The sequence below is a fragment of the Callorhinchus milii genome, unplaced genomic scaffold (assembly GCF_018977255.1).
Source record: "Callorhinchus milii isolate IMCB2004 unplaced genomic scaffold, IMCB_Cmil_1.0 Scaffold6, whole genome shotgun sequence".
NCBI classification, from domain to species: domain Eukaryota; kingdom Metazoa; phylum Chordata; class Chondrichthyes; order Chimaeriformes; family Callorhinchidae; genus Callorhinchus; species Callorhinchus milii.
In genome coordinates, this window is record NW_024704747.1 from 23,349,445 (window position 1) to 23,368,529 (window position 19,085).

Genomic DNA, 19,085 nt, shown 5'->3' on the forward strand with positions numbered 1-19,085 from the left:
AATAATCCTTGCATTTGATATAGCGCTTTTCACGTTGGGAGGATGTCCCAAAGCGCTTCACAGAACACACTGTAAAGTGAATTGACTGTATATGTGTGGGCGAACGCGGCAGCCAATTGTGCACAGCAATGTCCCACAAACAGTCGTAGGTTGAAAATGACCAATTTATTATTGTTTTTGGTTTTTGGAGGGATTATTATTAGGCGTGTAGAGTAAGGAAACTTGCCCAAGGTTTCGCCCTGCCTGGAATTGAACTCGGGTCTCTCACTTGCAAAGCGAGTGCTCTAACCACTGAGCTACAGGACTCCACAAACAGACCACCCCTAATTGTGAAAGGTACAGACACAAAAGTAGCTGAAGAATTTTATCGTTAAAATGGAGTGTGTCCATGGAAGTATTTGAAGGTTAAAGACCTTCACTTCCAGCTCTTAAGGTATTAGAAGCCAAAGTTTCGTAATGAAGGTTATGGCTGTTTGGAGCCTTTACACAAAAAGTCAGACTGCAGAGTTCAAGCCTGGTTAATGTTTTGGAGAATGGAGTTGATTGGATGGGTGGGGAGTGACTGCGAATAGAGCAATAAGTGCTAATATCATGATATAAGGCTCATTTGGACTAAGTCAACAAGATTGACAGCACCCGGAGCTGAATTAACATCTGTAGAATCATTAACCCAGGATGCTTCAGTAGTCATGCCAATAATTGTATCAGGTCATTTAAGCTACTTTGCACTGCTAGGCATGCAAAATAACTTTCTTCCAGAAACACTACTCATTGATCAGCTTACAGGCAATGAATCCAGGACATTACCCGACAGGTAAATATGTGTGCACACACACACACACAACACACAGCACTGAAAATTGGGAATTTGATTCAGCAAAAAAACAGTTGGAATTTAATTTAACTTTTGATCCTCTTGCTCAACTCAAGAAGTCTTCCTGACATCTTACTTAAGCAAGAACACAATCCGGAACACTTCACTAACAAATTGGTTTGTGACTTTTTTTTGTGATTCGAAAACTTCAGGACTATTTTAGTTAACGGGCTGCATGGTAAATGCACGTCACCAATGAAATATCCATTGGCAGAATTGGAGCTGGAATTTTTTTCAGTACAATTATTAATCATTCACTGAAGCTGTTCAGTCAACAAAGCTAAAAATAAATACAGTACATTTCCAAACAGTCAGTTTCTCATACCCTGGCCAGCAAGTCAAAATATGACCAAATTCCAAGTCATCAGGTCAGCCAGCAGCATCATTTTCAACCCACACCCAGGAAATGACATTGGCAGTGTCCTGATGATCTGAAAGTCAGCTATTTTGTAGCACGGGAATCATATAAACGGCCGACATCAAAGGTACTATGCATAATGATGAATGGAATTTTTAACCTTGTAGTAATGTCCGCTAGTAGGCGCTAATAGATGAGCAATAGAAATAAAAATGGAAAGGTAACTATTCATTGCAAATACGTCACTATTCAAAGAATGCATGCATGAGAGAGAAGGAATAGGGGGAGGCTCATGTCGAGTATAAACACTGGCAAAAACTAGTTGGGCAAATGATCCATTTCAGTGTTGTAGACTCTATTCAGCATTCGCTGAGCACGAGAATAAAACATTATAAAGTGTAGATTGATGGGCCTGTTCTCCCATCACATTTATCTAATTCTCCATAAAATCTTTCTGCATTCAAAACATTTTACACATTCTAGATTAACAATTAATTTGTGTTAGGAACTAAACAGTAGAACTATTCTCTAGTTTTTTTATTAAAAAAAGGCAAGAATCCCTGTTAAATATCGCATGATGAAGCCATTGACACATTGTAATAAAAATTCCATTAGATTATCCTATTTAATGCGCAAACTTGCTGAAGCATTTCCTCCAACTAATCAGAATACAATTCTGAAAAGAGTTAAGAGTTTACAAAAAATGGATTGAAGAGATTCTTCTCTCTGCAAAAAATCAAATATCAGCATCTTTAAAGAAATTGCATTTTTATATTGCCTTATTACTCTAATACATTTTGAAGTGCCATCACAAGTAAACACTATCTTTACTCTCATCGAGGCAGTTATTTTTATTCGTGAAGATCATTTGCCAGCTACTTGAGATCTTAATGTAGTGTCGGAAATAGAACGTTTGAGAACTGTTTGAGAAGATGGACATGAGAACTAAACAAATAGGTTTCTCAAAACAAAGGTAAATTTGCAAAGAAATCCCCTTTCTCAGTAAGGGCTGAAAGCTCACATGTAAAATCCAGTCAGACGACCTTTGTACTTGATTGCTAATCTGCCTACAGCTAATTCTCTAATAAAGCAAATTAATGTGTAGAAAACCCTATAAACCCAGATGCCATTCATTATTCATTATTCTAGAGGCACAAGCAGCTAAATGAAATGCTCTAAAGAATGCCGAGGCAATTTAAGATTAACATGTAGAACATATAGTAACATTCAATCACAGGAAAGCAGCATTAGATATGAATCACGACTGCTGAACTCACAAAACAACTTTGAATACCTGAGCTTGCCTACAAGTGAACGAAACCCCCCTTCTGCAATGTCAGACGTGATCTCATTCTGCACCTCTTCAGGCTTTTGAAGCAACAAAAGCTAGTTTTTTTTTTAAAAAACTGAAAAGGTCTTGGAAAAATAGCACTGGAGTTAAGTAATCAATAGTTTACTGATCGGCACACTCCTGTGGGGCACAATCAAGTAAATTGCATCCAGTGGGATTTGAGACTTTGAATAATGGAATGCTGCTGGCAGCCGTTCGTTAAAAATAGGAATCATTAGAAGGGGCAATGGATGGTTAAAATCAATCAGTTACAGAAACAGGAGCTTCAGGGATATCAAAAGTGGCAAACGGCTCTTCTGAATATCTGTGAAGCAAACTCCAGAACCTTGTGGGTTGCCTCAGGATTTACATAGTAAATCCTTCCTCACCCCCACCCCCCAAAAAAAAACCACACACCAAGGGCAAAGGATTACCTAGTGCTCTGAAGTGTACAATAAGCAGACCAACTGTTTCTTACAGTACCAAGATAAATAAGCCGCACATTTCGTTAAGGATGGCACTGATTACAATGGCATTTATAGCCCACTAAACACAGATTTCACACCCAAGATCTAAACTAATGACGCTGTCAGTTTTCAACATATCTCGTTCTTCAAAGAGCTACAGCAATGGCTATCGTCTCAGTTTGAATCCCTCTGATCGGTTAAATTCCGTGGCAATATCACTCGAAAAACAGGAAGGCAGAAAAGCAGCATGGAATGGTCATGGACCACTGGTCTCCACTGCATCAAACTTGTTCCATGTAAGATAATGCAGAACAGCAGGAGGTCTCTGCCTTTATTATTTATCTGCCTTTATTAATGCTTCACTGAAGAATTATTTCATCATGTCTCTTACACAGACACTGGATATAACTGCAATAAAATATTCAACATATTGGGGCCAAGGAACAGAATAAAGCTTGTAGCTTACCTACCTCTAAAGGTCCATGAAGTACTCTAATACAGTAATTAATAATCCTTGCACTTGATATAAGACTTGTCACATCTCAAAGCACTTCACAGGGTTTAATTATAAAGAGTCGGGGCAGTATTTGTAGGCGAATTTAAAATGAAGCAAACAGATCACATTAAATTTGTTAAAGGTAGAAAAACAAGTGATTTTAATCTCATTAATCAAAGATTTGGAACATCCTTACACTACAGATCGAGTGGAACTCATGCACTCAAGTACCATTCTTCAAATGAGTGGCTTTCAATTTTGCCCGAACTGATGGGATGAAAGTTTCACATGTCTGCTGCCAAATGAAGCTCAGTTGACAGATGAGTTTGGAGCAGTCTTAAGACAGTTCCTAGGATTCACACTCCCCCTAATGCAGCACACTTAAAACTCAATCAAAAAGGACATAGAAGCTGTAAAATTAAAGCCTGCAAAGCCTACATCTTTGGGGTCAAATATCCAGCATTTTTTGATGCACTTTATAGTTACTTGAACTCGAACATGGGAACTCCATTCCAACATCATCATTATTTAGAGCAAGCTGCCACTAATTAATAAATTTAGTTATTGTTGAAACATGAAGTATTTCTGGTTGCATAATTAATGAATCCTGTTGGAAATTGCTGCATATTATTATACCCAGTATCTAAATTTTAATTGGTGGGAATACACTTCCCTCGTGTCTATCTGTGTGTGATGGGTATGAAAAAGTGAAAGGGAAACCTCAAAATATTACTGTAAGTAAGAACTGTGCATATTAATGGTTGGAAATGGCAACCAATAAGGCATATGGTTCCAAACACTAAAACAATACAACGTGAAAATGTATTGACTTCTGTTGATGGGGCTTTGTTTTCCCACCTTCTACTAAAGAAGAAATAGATAGAAATTCTAATTCAACCATTGTTAAAAAATTACAGGAATCTATTGTGGTCAATCTGATTTAATAAGTTTATTAAATCCCATGGAAACATTATAAGAAGGGAGTTTCTCCCAGTGTTCTGAACAACAATCACCCAAATAAAATTGATCGTTCATTGTACAGCTGTTTCTGGGACCTCACTGTGTGTAATTGGGCTGCTGTGTTTACCCATTAATACATCACTCCACTTACAGTAAATTCTTTGAGACATCCTCCTGACATGAAAGGTGCCAAACAAATGTAACGATTATAGGATTATTGTTACTTACTGTTATTAAAAATGCAACAATGTAATAGTGCACTTTATTTTTCTGGAGAAAATCCAAGATATATACCCTACACCTCACATACTGTTGAGGTGTAGGGATTTGCTTTGTCCTTTGAAAAGAAAAACACTATTGAGAAGCTTGAACCCATGCCAAAGGCAACATGCTTTGGCTCAACATGACCTTCCTTGAAGTTCAAGTTAAAGTTGTGCACCAACGTACACCCCTTATAAGATCTACTGAGTTTCACGTGATATCTGTAGTGCTGACTCAGTTACTAAAATTACTCAAAAGAAAACTAAATCAATAGACTGGTGATAATGGATGTGAGATGACCATCTGCAATTCATTTTACTCTTTGCACACATACATACACACTCTAAAATGAACGTAATTGAATCAATGCAATTATCTGTTCTATCTCTTTGCAAGTCTACCTTCAGCCTATCTGTATACTTCAATGAATTAACCGTGTCAGAACTTTATCCATGTAACTGCAGCATAAGGTACAAACATAATCGAGAATTTTAATGTATTATTTGCAACCATGCATTAAATTACCTTCTGTATGACGTTTAGGATATAATTTAAAAAACAAAAACTAAGTTTTCCAAAGTAATTTGATCAGAAGCCCACTGGGCCTACAAAACTAAAGTTAACTATTAAAGTGCTTTAGAAAACAATTTCAAAACACTCCAGATCCCACTGCCAATGAATACATGTTTGTACCAAAATAGGCATTTACAATACTCTCTCTGTGAAAGGCGCTATACAAATGTAATCTTTCTGTTATTTTTGATCACTTGATAGCATTCCAAACCCCATCAAAAACAAAATCACTCCAATGAAACCTCATGGCACTTCCATGTAATTAATGCTTTAGGAATACTGAGGTGAAAATGATAACAAGTGATTTGTTCTCACCAGAGGCGATTAACACATCACACATTGTAACATTCACTCAGTCTTAAAATTACACACACACTCTTCCTTCAAAAGTCAGAGATTATTAGTTTGTGATGTTTTACTGCTTTAGAAAGCAAAGAATTAAGGTAAACCAAATTGCTGAGTCAGCATACGTAGCGTTCCCAAGTCTTAGAATGAAACTAACAAACAAACTTGCTGTGAAATAACTCCACCTTAAACTGAAGAATTGTATTGATATTGGTGGCCTTGATTATTAACTAAATTAGCATCTTCTAATTTAACTGATAAATTCCCAGTGTAATTACCATACAGTTTCCAAATCTCTGTCACTCTCCTTTGCCGGTACAACTTTAATAAAAAAAACAGCTGGAGACCAAGTTGAGGTAATATGAAACATACCATGAGACACACACAGCAACTCAATATATACTATTTATATTGAAAATGTAAAGTTCCAATACATTTCTTCAAGCTCATCAAAATGCATGCTTGACAGAAACTTCATTTGGCTGTCAGGCAGTCATTACCATTGTTAACTGACTGCATAATACCACAACTCTTCCTGGGTTTATAGAACCACAGGTAACAGTAGGTCTCCAGTTCCTCACCCATTAAACCATTCTTCACGTTTGAGCTTGGATAATGAATGTCACTGGGCAATTTGACTTTGGTGAGCCTCACAGCTACTCAAAGCATGTTCTCCCCAGACACCTCCACATATACACTTTGCAGTGGAGAACAGAAATGAAGACCAAAGAAACTGGATAATATTGTTTCCCCCTCCTTGCCTTGGAGCACTAAAGCCAAATGGAGCATCCAAACTGGTGCCAAGTTAACCTCAGAATTGAACCAATGCCTTTCTGATCTATATGATTTAGACATTGTAAGAGGGAAACTAATTGGATATTTTCTTCAAAATGATCAGGCTTCAATGGAGGGGAGAGAAAGAAATTATCCAAATCTTACTCGAGTACAACAGATATCTGCCACAAATTGGGCCTGAAGTGTAATGGTATTACTGTGCTAGAGTACTAAATATAAAGGGCTGAATAGTTCGCTAGTTAATGTTTTTTTTGTTGGCAAGAGTTATCTTGCTGAAATATTTCTAGCATTATTTGTTGGCAAGAGTTTATTGCTAAAATTACAATAATCTGAAATTGCAGTTGTGTTTCTATGTTTATGCTTATGAAATTTTCATTAGGCTGCAGTACATATGGGAGCAAACTTTAAACATTCGCAACCAGAAAATTGAAACAATTAACATTCTCGAAACCATGGTGGAAGCTGAAACCCTAAATTTACTGACACTGCTGTGTGCAATTGGCTGCCGCATTTCGCTCACAAATGTACAGTCAATTCACTTTACAGTCTATTCTGTGAAGCGCCTTGAGATGTCTAGAAGATATGAAAAAGCGCTATATCAAATGCAAGGATTATTATTATTATAAATGAAACATTTATCATCTTGTCTTCCTCCAGCACTAATATACCAGTCAACTGGCAATGGTGACATTCAGCAGTCATTTTCTAAGATGTCAGTTCCACTGATTCAATCACCATGTACCTAAGTGTTCACTGCAAACACAGAGCAACAACAACAACTTGCATTTATATAGCGTCCTTCATGGGGGAAGCATCTCCAAGCTCTTCAATCACTAAGTTAGCAACGAAGGATTGTTCAATTTTTTCCATGAGCAACAGTTTGGGTTCCTCCCCCCTTCATATGTTCTTTACATGCTTTGACTAACATATGTTCCCAATCACAATATTTAGCCACTAGCTACCATGTGTTCCTCATTATATGTTACGATATATCGTACAAAGCAGGTCATGTTTCTGATAACTTACAATATACGGTCACATTACGAAGGGAGTATTTATCTTAACTAGAACATTTTGCTTCAATCTCATTATGTCTTTTTGTGCTGCTCAAAGCTACTTTCCTGGCTACACTATAGAATACAATAATATAAAACATACACAGCAACTCAAGAACTACAATCCATTTCACTTTCATTCTTTACAAGCCACACAAGAAAGTAAGACTTACACATTCACCAATCACACCAAACCATTGTTAATCCAATGACTGCTGATACATCATACCATGACTACATAATGGGCAATAAGTGATCCTCCGCCAAAATATCCATTACTTCATTAAAAGCATTAGGTTTTAATATTTTGATTAGCCATGCTTGAGAGCATTCAAATCAATTTTATCTGGGAGTTGTTGGCCAGGGCACCAAGAGAAACTCCCTTCTCTTTTCGATTAGTGCCATGGGATCTTTAATATCCACCCGAATAGGCAGATGGGACCGTGGTTTAATGTCAGTTTAAATTGACTACAGCCAGATCTTAATATATTTGCTTTAATGCAATTAAAGCTGCTTTGTTTATTCTGCGAGTGAAGCAGACTTTATACAGTAACTCACAGGAGATTGTAAGTTTCCACACAATGGTCCCCCTAACAACAGTGGAAACTCAAGCTACACGTCTGGCTACAGATTAAGAGTCAGGCCAACCAGAAACTCAAACCTGTGATCAGAGGGATTTGCAGGAATCATCTTAGTTGCTTAGCTACTGCACCAAATCAGCCCAATCGAACATTCCGTCTGTCAAAGCAACTAGAAGTTCGTATAATTCAAAGCAGGTTACATTATTTCCCCATTACGCAGCTAATTAATAATTTGCGCATAATGCCACAGGCGGCATGCACTGATATTAATCATAGATCAAGTGATCATAAACAAGGACTACTCATTCGCGAGAGAAAAATCCAGCTTTTAACTTGTAAGTGTTTCACCACCACACTGACTGGGGAAAAAAACACATTATTTTGACATTAAGTAATATACTGGACATACAGTATCTAATGTTTTGAGAGGGTGCTGTATTCAGGATCCAATCACTGAAACTCACTTGATGAGAAAGCACCTCATGCTTGAAACTGTCCTTGAGGTGTCAGATTCCAGTGGAGATATTGGAGTTTGCACAAGTCATTGTACCAAATGATAGTCTCCCACCAATTTGGTGCACAAATGACATGTGAGAACTGATGAAAGCATCCAGTACAGTTGTTCCAGTTTGTTAAGTCAAAGATTTTAACAATTGCAAAGTCAAGCATTACTAAACTGTTAAATTGTACACAGTATAAATAATACTCTGACATTAACATGTTTACAGTTCAGTGCGCCTGGTTTTCGTTTCCTGTATTAAATTCAGCTACAGGAGTCCTGAAGCTCAGGGGTTAGAGCACTCGCCTCGCAAGCTAGAGACCTGGGTTCGATACCCAGCAGGGTGAAACCCTGGGCAAGTTTTCTTACGCCACACACCTAATAATAACCTCTCAAGAAATAATAAAATTGGTCACTTCAACCCCCGACTGTTTGTGGGATACTGCTGTGCGCAATTGGCTGCCACGTTTCGCCCACAAATATACAGTCAATTCACTTTACAGTATATTCTGTGAAGCGCTTTGAGACGTCTCGAAGACGTGATAAGGTGCGATATCAAATGCAGGATTATAATGTGTTACTAGAGTGGAGCCTGGTTTTAAGGCGGTTGTTAGGGTCCACAAGATTGCAACCTGCCTTGTACAATATAATTTGCATTGCACCTTCCAGGTTAAGATGCCATGGTGAGCAGTTTTTATTGCACATATACTTATTGCTATAAAGTGTAAATAAGACATGAAACAGAGAAACCCTGCCGACATTATCCAAAACGTGCAATCCACACACAACACTTTGTGACATTTGCCTTAAGAGTCCTAGCAAATGCGCTGTATTAAACTGCGTTCACTTTAGTGGGGTGCAGGGGTGGGGGAAATGGAGAAGAAAATAAATTTAAAGGAAAGGTTAAGAAACTAAAATTTCAGTTAAAAAAAATTAGCTCATCATTATCATTCAGGCCAGTGATGTGTTTTTCACATTAAGGTCACCTCCTACCCCTACACTCCCCGCCCTCCACCCCTCTTGATCCCAACCACCAGCTCGGGCGTGGATCCCTGTCTGTCCAGCGCCTTGGGACGTCCTCCTGATGTGAAAGGCGCTATACAAATGCAATTTCTTGCTGTTATTATGGAACAGTATGTACTTCGCCCATATGCAAGATGCCACTCAGCAATTTGTGGCTTTGTGCACACACACACACACACGCACATTTGTTTCTCCAGTCTATGTTGCAGCGTAAACAGAGTAATCTCAACAAATGCCACATAGCAGCAGCAGCAACTCAATACCTTGCGGACCCACCTCCAATTGAAGTGATCCTTCGATATCAACATGACATTTGAGCGCTGGTGGAAAATCAAGAGTAGAAACGAAGCAAAAGTAAATCAAAGCAAAGGAAAATGAATGCAGACAGGAGACATAAAAGACCAAGGCCCAAAGCAGAAAAGAAAATTGGTACTGCAGGAGACTGGGATAAGGATATCGTCCAACAATTATTCCATTAATGTTCAGATTACCATTTGCTAACCTAAAATGTTGTTCTACTTCTATTCGACTACACTGCAACTAAAATACGCCAGTGCCAGGTGTGATCACAGAGTCTACAACCAAATGTACTGTATTGAAAACTGTACCCACACATGCAATTCTGACAGGTGAGCTGCTCATTTAGATGGTTCCATAAAATATTCAATCAAAAGAGGAGAAAACTATTGAGTCGATCCATTTGAACACTCCCAGATTCATATCGAAAGTTTTGGAAAAACACAGCATGAGGAAACATGGGATCAGCCAAGTGCAAGCATCAAAAGTAAGAAGTGGAACATTGAGAAATGAGAAACAGCTTGCTGGGTTATTTTGGGAGGAGGGGGCGACGGGGGAGAACTAAAGGTCTTGTATAAATTATACTATCCAGTCGAGAAAAAAAAATCAAAGGAAATGAATTTTTTTTAAAAAAGAAACTTTTTTTTAAATTCTCCTTCTGGGGTTAAATGTGGTTGAATCACCTGTGAAATTGACACCTTCATTTACCTTTTGCCCACAGAGAGGCAATTATGCCTTAATAAGCATGTTGAAGAGGAATTGGCTAACTGGATGACTGAAGAATTAACCTTTTCTTATTCCAGTTAACCCATCACCATCATTCTGTTGGTACCATTCTCACCCCCGACTCTAAGATGCAGATGTTAAAGATCCTGTGGCATTAGTTCACCCACAAAATATACAGTAAATGCACTTTACAGCATACGCTGTGAAACGCTTTGAGACGTCTCAAAGACGTGATAAGGAGCTATGTCAAATGCAAGGATTATTATTATTATGTTCGTTGAGCAGAGAAGGGATTTTCTCCTGATATCACTGTCTAACAATGCTCCAGGTAAAATTGATCATTCATTTCATGGCTGTGTAGGGGACATTCTTAATAATAATAATCCTTGCATTTGATATAGCGCCTTATCGTGCCATTGTGCTACATTTGCATGCAAATGCATAGGCACTACACATTAGACTAATTCCTGTGAAGTGCTTTGAGACAACATTACAATAATGTGATCAAGATATCAAATGCAAGGATTATTTGATAGGATTATTATTGTTTAACAAGTAATGTTGGGTATTCCAATTCAATAGGGATCGAGGACAGTTCTAAGGCTTTCCTCTTTAATTAAATGTAAGCAGAACCTTTATAATAATAATAATAATAATCCTTGCATTTGATATAGCGCTTTTCACGTCGGGAGAACGTCCCAAAGCGCTTCACAGAACACACTGTAAAGTGAATTGACTGTATATTTGTGGGCGAACGCGGCAGCCAATTGCGCACAGCAATGTTCCACAAACAGTCGTGGATTGAAAATGACCAATTTCTTATTGTTTTGGGGTTTTTTGGAAGGATTATTATTAGGCTCTGTGTGGAGTAAGGAAACTTGCCCAAGGTTTCGCCCTCTGCCTGGAATTGAACTCAGGTCTCTCGCTTGCAAAGCGAGTGCTCTAACCACTGAGCTACAGGACTCCACTTTAGTATGTTATTCGAGTGCTTAGGGTCTTATTGTTCTGACTACAGATCTGGACTATTACTAGGACTCCTTGAACCCTTAAAAACTTAAATATTGTTGTCCCAGCAGATGGCGCTCACTTAACCATCTGTACAGGTATTCTAGTAAAACAATTTGGTCTCTTTTGCCATGTCACCATGACAGAATATCTCTAAATGGACTGTACTAAATTGTGCTGATATCTTTCAAAGAGACGAAGATCACTCTTATAGATCTTCACTTGGCAAATCAGTGAGTGAATGACAAGTATAATATTGAAAAATCTAGATGATGCTTATTGTAAGACGGTTACACGGTGAAGTGTATCAATCAACGTCAACGCCATGGGAAAAGGGTTTGATTTGACTAACGGCGGTTGGCCAAACATTTAAAGTACCATACAATATATAACCAGATTAACAGAGTATGTAGGCAAACCCAATAACTATCCCATAATACAAACACTGTGCAGCGTTGGTAAAAAAACACACACTTGGTCCAGTTTTGATCTTTGTGATTTTCAAGACTATGCCATTTCATAAACAATTAAAAAGAAACAAAATGGTGCCAGGACATAAATTAACAAGCTACGAAGATTTACTGAGGGACAAAACAAGTTCTTCTTAGAAAAGCAACGGGATAGGGGCATAATCCAATTCTTCTAAATCACTGAAGGGAACTAGTGAGGTGGATTCATGTAAGGCTATTGTGCTAAAACACAAGACTTGATAAACAGCCAGGAAAATCTCCTGCTAAATGGCATTAAGAGTAACGATTTAACCCACGGACTTCTTAACTTAAGGAATAGACTGCCACCTAGTAAAACATAAACTGCTTGTTCAAAAGACAGCAACAAAGTGGAAAAAGTTTTTTTTTTAAAAAGTCTTTGCGAAGCTGTACAGAAGTTTAATGGCTTCACCTCCCCCATCACCAATCAATTGTTCTGTTCTTTCTGCCAAGTGGAGCTCTCCCTCCTGTCCTCCCAAACATTTTTAAACTTAGTCTCCCGCTGCAGAACTTTCTCAATATGACTATCCTGGTTTGTCCTCAGCTACATTTATACACGATTCACCACATTTTGTTCCAGAGTTACAAGCTGAGGTGAGACATGAAGGTACTAGCTCTCAGAATGAATCATCCGATGTCATGGTTTATAAAGGGAATAGTAACATGCATAATAAGTCACCTCTTGTTATTGAATTGCAAGTGCTGTAATGTCATTTGACACTTTATCATTTTCCACAAATCCTTCAATTTCTGCCATGAATCCCCTCTGTCGCATACAAACTCTTTTTAGACAAGCAACCATAGAAATCTGTGACATGACAGAAAGACATTCGACCCCTAGTAATAGTGTCAGTGTTTGCTCCTCCAATCGAGCTATCTGTCCCCTAATCTTTACTCACAACTATTTCCCCTTATATTCACATTCAGTAATATCCTTGTGATTCTACCTGTACCTCTCTGAGGCTTAATAGATTTTCTAAGGTGTGATGCTCAAAAAGGTACACAATATTCCAGTTGCAGCTGACCTCTATTTTGTAACAATTCATCCTCATATCCTTATTTTTTAATTCAATAGCTCTGTATATTAAAAAGTCACCCAACTTATTCTTTCAATGGTCTGTTCTACCTGTGATGCTGCTTTTAAAAATCGATACCCTTAGACATTGCTTATTAGGTCAATTTCCATAAGGCTCCTTGAATGCAACATAATTCACATTTGTTTCTATACAGAACAATCCCCTGCGCTATTATACATGCTGAAAGCTTCCCATGCAATGAGCAAGTACCACTTTACAATGGTTAACAATTTGTACAGGGAACAAACTGTAATTGATTTCAAGATCCTCATCCTCACCTACAAGGCCATTCACGGCCTCGCTCCCTCCTACCTCTCCAACCTACTATCCCCCTATCTACCTGCCCGTACCCTCCGTTCCTCTGGCTCCGGTCTGCTCCACGTCCCCCGCCCCAACCGCCCTACCATCGGTGGTCGGGCCTTCAGCCTCTCAGCCCCCAGGCTCTGGAACTCCATCCCCCAGTGCCTTCGCCGCCTCCTCCCTTTCCTCCTTCAAGGCCGGTCTCAAAACCTTTCTCTTTGACCGAGCCTTCAGCTCCCCTCTCGACTCTCTTCCCCCTCCTCGCTCCCTCCCTTCCCTCCCCTCACCCTGACCATTTCCCCCCTCCTCCCTCCCTTCCCTCCCCTCACCCTGACCATTTCCCCCTGCTCGGGTCATGACCCAACTGTGCAGCGCCTTGGGACGTCCTCCTGATGTGAAAGGCGCTTTATAAATGGAATCTTGTTGTTGTTGTTGTTGTAATCAGGATGGACTGAAGTCATAAAGTCATTTAATTCCTTTAATTGGTTATGCAACAATTTTAGAAGCAATAATAATGAACCTTGCATATGTTACAGCACCTTTCCCATCGTGAGGACATCTCAAGCACTTCACAGGATTTATAGTTAAAGTGTAGTGACTATGTATATTTTTGTGGGCAAATGTGTCAGCTAATTTGCACACAATGTCTCAAAAACAGACATGAAGTGAACGACCAATTTGATCCGGGGGAATTGTGGGCCAGGATATCAGAATAGTATCACAGGTTCTTTAACATCTGAACAGGCAGATGGAACCTCGGTTTAATATCGCATCCAAAAGATGGCACCTCTAACAGTGGAGTGCTCCTCCCAGTACCGTACTATCTGGACTCTACATCTCACATCAATCATCATGCAGCGAAACAAAATACTGTGCAGTATCAGCAACAGACACCAGATTCTACCAATTGGGAAGCGAGGAGGTTTCAATAAGAAATTGACAAACATCACCAAGGTATTTTTTTTAAATTGCAACTATAGTATTGCGCTTTATAACAGATGAGCCTGTCTTCACATTCACTCACTGTCAGTGCTGTGTCAACAGCAGTTGAGCAGTGATGCATACAGGGAGCGAGTTAGACTTGTCCTGCTTTTTCACACACATCAGTGGAACCGGGTACTGTACTGTGCAGACAGGCAACGTACACCAGACTCCCACCACAGTGGCTGTTTTCAATAAGAGGAAATTGACAAATGAGCTCATGCTACCAGAATATCCGAGCCGCTACTCTGTGTCGAGCCCACAACGTAAATACAGGTTGTTGTTTCCTGACTTGAAAGGCGCTACACAAATGTAATTTTGTATTGCAGCATTTGTTTATTAAACACGAGGGAAGTTTATACCTAACTTCACATCAGAGGCAAAACAATGCAAAACAATCTCTCACTGGGTGATCATCCTCACTTCAGGACTGACCCACACCTGACTCGGCGGTTTCCGATCTTGTTTCGTCCACAAAACATACAGACAATTCACTTTACAATATATTCTGTGAAGTGCTTTGGGACACACCGAAGACGTGATAAGGCGCTATATCAAATGCAAGGATTATTATTGTTGTTATTATTATCTTCAATGCGGTGATAACAAACACATGGCTGCACATTGGCACTAACGTATCTGGACTATGAACGGCAGAACTGGTATCAAAACAGATGATGGTTAATTATTGTTGTGTATAAACAACAAAAACACTTTCAGAAGAAGAAACTCCATTGCCCCCAAGTTAATGAGAAAACAACCAGAAACCAAAACTTCCTCATTTCAGAAAACAAAAATAAAATACAGGTTATGTGGGCTAGATTTTCTTTGAAAAAAAACATTCAAAACTATACTTTATATATTTTTCTTCCTCACTCATGATACAAAATGACCCTGGACCACTGAAATACTAGATTCACGTGAAATACCAAGTCCTTCACAAGTTGTTTGCCAACAGATTATTTTGTTTTCCTTTATTAATTTTAAAATAAAGGTATATTTCGAAACGGTGAAGCGAGCCGGCACGCAGTGGGGCATTGAGATTTCACGTGAATAATCCTGATGGACAAAAAGAAAAAATATATATATATATATACACCTTTTAATTTGTGCTCCTCAAAGGCGTATCTGGATTCAGTCGTATCCATATGCCACACATACACACACACACACACACACACATGAGAAACACAAATACTCTTGTATTTGGGGGAGGGAAGGAGAGAAACAAATCCTGAGCCAGTTTCTTTGCTGGACAATGTTCTTGCAGATGAAATGACTGAAACGCTTTGCTGTTGGGGAGGATGAGATGAGGATGAGGAGCTCTGGCTACTTTACAATTCACTGAGCTGAGCACTGAGCAGCGACCAAACTGGAGCCACAGTTTCCTTAAACTCCTTGCACACAGATGCAGCAGATTATTACACATTCCCCTGTCATTTCCCCGCTGAGAAAGGCACGGGTTTCAGGCCAAGGGGAAGTTTCAACCAGGAGGAGAAAGCAGGGAGAAGTTATCAAATGCAAGGATTATTATTATTATTATTATTATAACTTCTACGCACACGCACACACAAACACTCTCACACTCTTTCTCACGCACTCACTCTCTTTCTCACTCACACTCTCTCTCAAACACTCTCCCTCTCTTTCTCTCACACACACACACACTCTCTCTCTCTCAAACACCCTCCCCCCTTCCCCTCCCACACACACACATTCCTCTCCCTCTCTCACACACTCCCTCTCTTTCTGGCTCACACTCTCTCAAACACTCTCTCCCTCTCTCTCTTTCTCACTCACACTCACTCTCTTTCTCACTCACACTCACTCTCAAACACTCTCTCTCACACACACTCTCACTCACACACACTCTCCCTCTCTTTCTCTCACACACACACACACACTCACTCTCTGAAACACCCTCTCCCACACATACACACATACACTCTCTCCCCCCCCCCCCCCCCCCTCTCTCTATCTCTCCCACACACACACACTCACTGGGAGGGGAGGGGGGGAGGATGGGAGGGGAGGTGGGGGGGGAGGATGGGAGGGGAGGGGGGAAGAGAGAGAGAGAACAGTGGTGGGGTCTCCAGCCTTTTTTTCAGGTTGACAGGAATAAGTGAAGAAGAGTGAAAAGGTGTTGGATGGACCATGTCATATGATGTGTGGGGCTGGCAGGGGCTGGCAATGTCTGTGTGTGAGTAACACACATGATCAGCCAGTCAATCAGTCAGTGATCACATACATGCACACACTCACATACACACACAGACACACTCATACACACACACTCACATACACACACAGACACACTCATACACACACACACTCACATACACACACTCATGTACACACACTCACTCACATACACACATCACACACAGACACACTCATATACACACACACTCACATACACACACTCATATACACACTCATGTATACACACACACACTCATACACACACTCATATACACACACACTCATACACACACACACTCATATACACACACTCATATACACACACACTCACTCACATACACACATCACACACAGACACACTCATACACACACACACGCTCACTCACACTCACAGACGCACTGTCACACACAGAGACACACTCACACAGACAAACTCTCACAGACACACACACAGAAAAAGCTGTGGGGCAGTTCACGCCTATTGCCCTCTGCAAAAGCCCCACAGACGTTTCCCAAACTGAGTCCATAACCTTTAACACCTACTTTGCAAAAAAACACACACACACCCCACCCCCCACCACACACACACACACACACCCCACCCCCCACCCCACACACACACACACACACCCCACCCCACCACACACACACACACACACCCCCCCACACACACATACACACACCCCACACACATACACACCCACACCCCCCCCCACACACACCACACACATACACTCCCACACACACACCACACACACACATACACCCCCCCCACACACACACCCACACACACACACACCCCACCACACACACACCCCACCACACACACACCCCACACCCCCACCCCACACACACACCCCCCCACACACACACCCACACACACACACACCCCACCACACACACACCCCCACCACACACACACACACCCCACCACACACACACACACCCCACCACACACACACACCCACACACACACACACCCCACCACACACACACACACCCCACCACACACACACACCCACACACACACACACCCCACCACACACACACACCCCACCACACACACACACCCACACACACACACACCCCACCACACACACACCCACACACACACCCCACACCCCCCACACACACCCCCCCCACACACACACCACCCACACACCCCACACACATACACCCCCCACACACACACACCCCACACACACACCCCCACACACACACCCCACACACACACCCCACCACACACACACCCCACCACACCACACCCCACCCACCACACACCACCCCACACACACACCCCACACACCCCACACACACACACCCCCCCACCACACACACACACCCCACACACACACACACCCCACCACACACACACACCACCCCAACACACCACACACACACCACCACACACCCCACACACACACCCCCACACACACCACCCCCACACACACACACCCACACACGCACACACCCACACACACACACACCCCACACACACACACACCCCACACACCACACACACACACCACACACACACAAACCCAAACCCCCCCAAAAAAGTTGCAAGACAGCCCCTGCCTACCTTCCTCCAGACTGATGTGGGTGTCCAGAAAGGGACTCACAGTGATCGGTTGTTGCTGTTTTTCTCTCTCTCTCTCTTTCTTTCTCTTTCTTTCTCTCTCTCCTGAGTGGAGTGAGTGAGTGAATGAGTGAGTGAGAGAGAGTGAGAGTGCCTTGAGCTCTGCTGGAAACTTGAGTGACGCACTGCCTTCCCTGCCCTCCCCCTCCCTGCCTGCCTGCCCTCCCTCCCCTGCCTCCCCCCTGCCTTGCCTGCCCTCCCTCCCCTGCCCTCCCTGCCTGCCCCCTGCCCTCCCTCCCCTCCTCCCTGCCTGCCTGCCCTCCCTGCCCTCCCTCCCTGCCTGCCCTGCCCTCCCTCCGCTGCCCTCCCTCCCCTGCCTGCCCCCTGCCTTGCCTGCCCTCCCCTCCCCTGCCTGCCCTCCCCTGCCCTTCCTTGCCTCCCCTCCCCTCCTCTGCCCTCCCTGCCTGCCCTGCCCTCCCTCCCTCCCTCCCCTGCCCTCCCTTCCCTGCCTGCCTGCCCTGCCCTCCCCTGCCTGCCCTCCCTGCCCTCCCTGCCTGCCCTCCCCCTGCCCTCCCTCCCTGCCTGTCCTCCCCTGCCTGCCCTCCCCTGCCCTTCCTTGCCTCCCCTGCCCTCCCTCCCTCCCTCCCTGCCTGCCTGCCCTCCCTTGCCCTCCCTTGCCTCCCCTCCCCTGCCCCCTGCCTGCCCTCCCCTTCCTGCCCTGCCCTCCCTTACCTCCCTTGCCCTCCCTGCCCTCCCTGGCAGGTCTGCGTTGTCTACAATAAGCGGTGAGGAAGGCTCCTGGTTTAAAAGAGAC

At 42.0% G+C, this 19,085-nt stretch overlaps 1 protein-coding gene across 5 annotated transcripts in view; it reads right to left on the bottom strand.

The window, feature by feature from the left end:
- The window catches only part of gulp1b (GULP PTB domain containing engulfment adaptor 1b), a 123,831-nt gene extending 105,453 nt beyond the window's left edge, over positions 1–18,378 (bottom strand). For all 5 annotated transcript variants that reach the window (XM_042336099.1, XM_042336097.1, XM_042336101.1 and 2 more), the window contains exon 1: positions 18,275–18,378. The gene's annotated coding sequence lies outside the window, so the exon portion shown is untranslated. The remainder of the gene's footprint in view (positions 1–18,274) is intronic.
- Between the last annotated feature and the right edge of the window lie 707 nt (positions 18,379–19,085).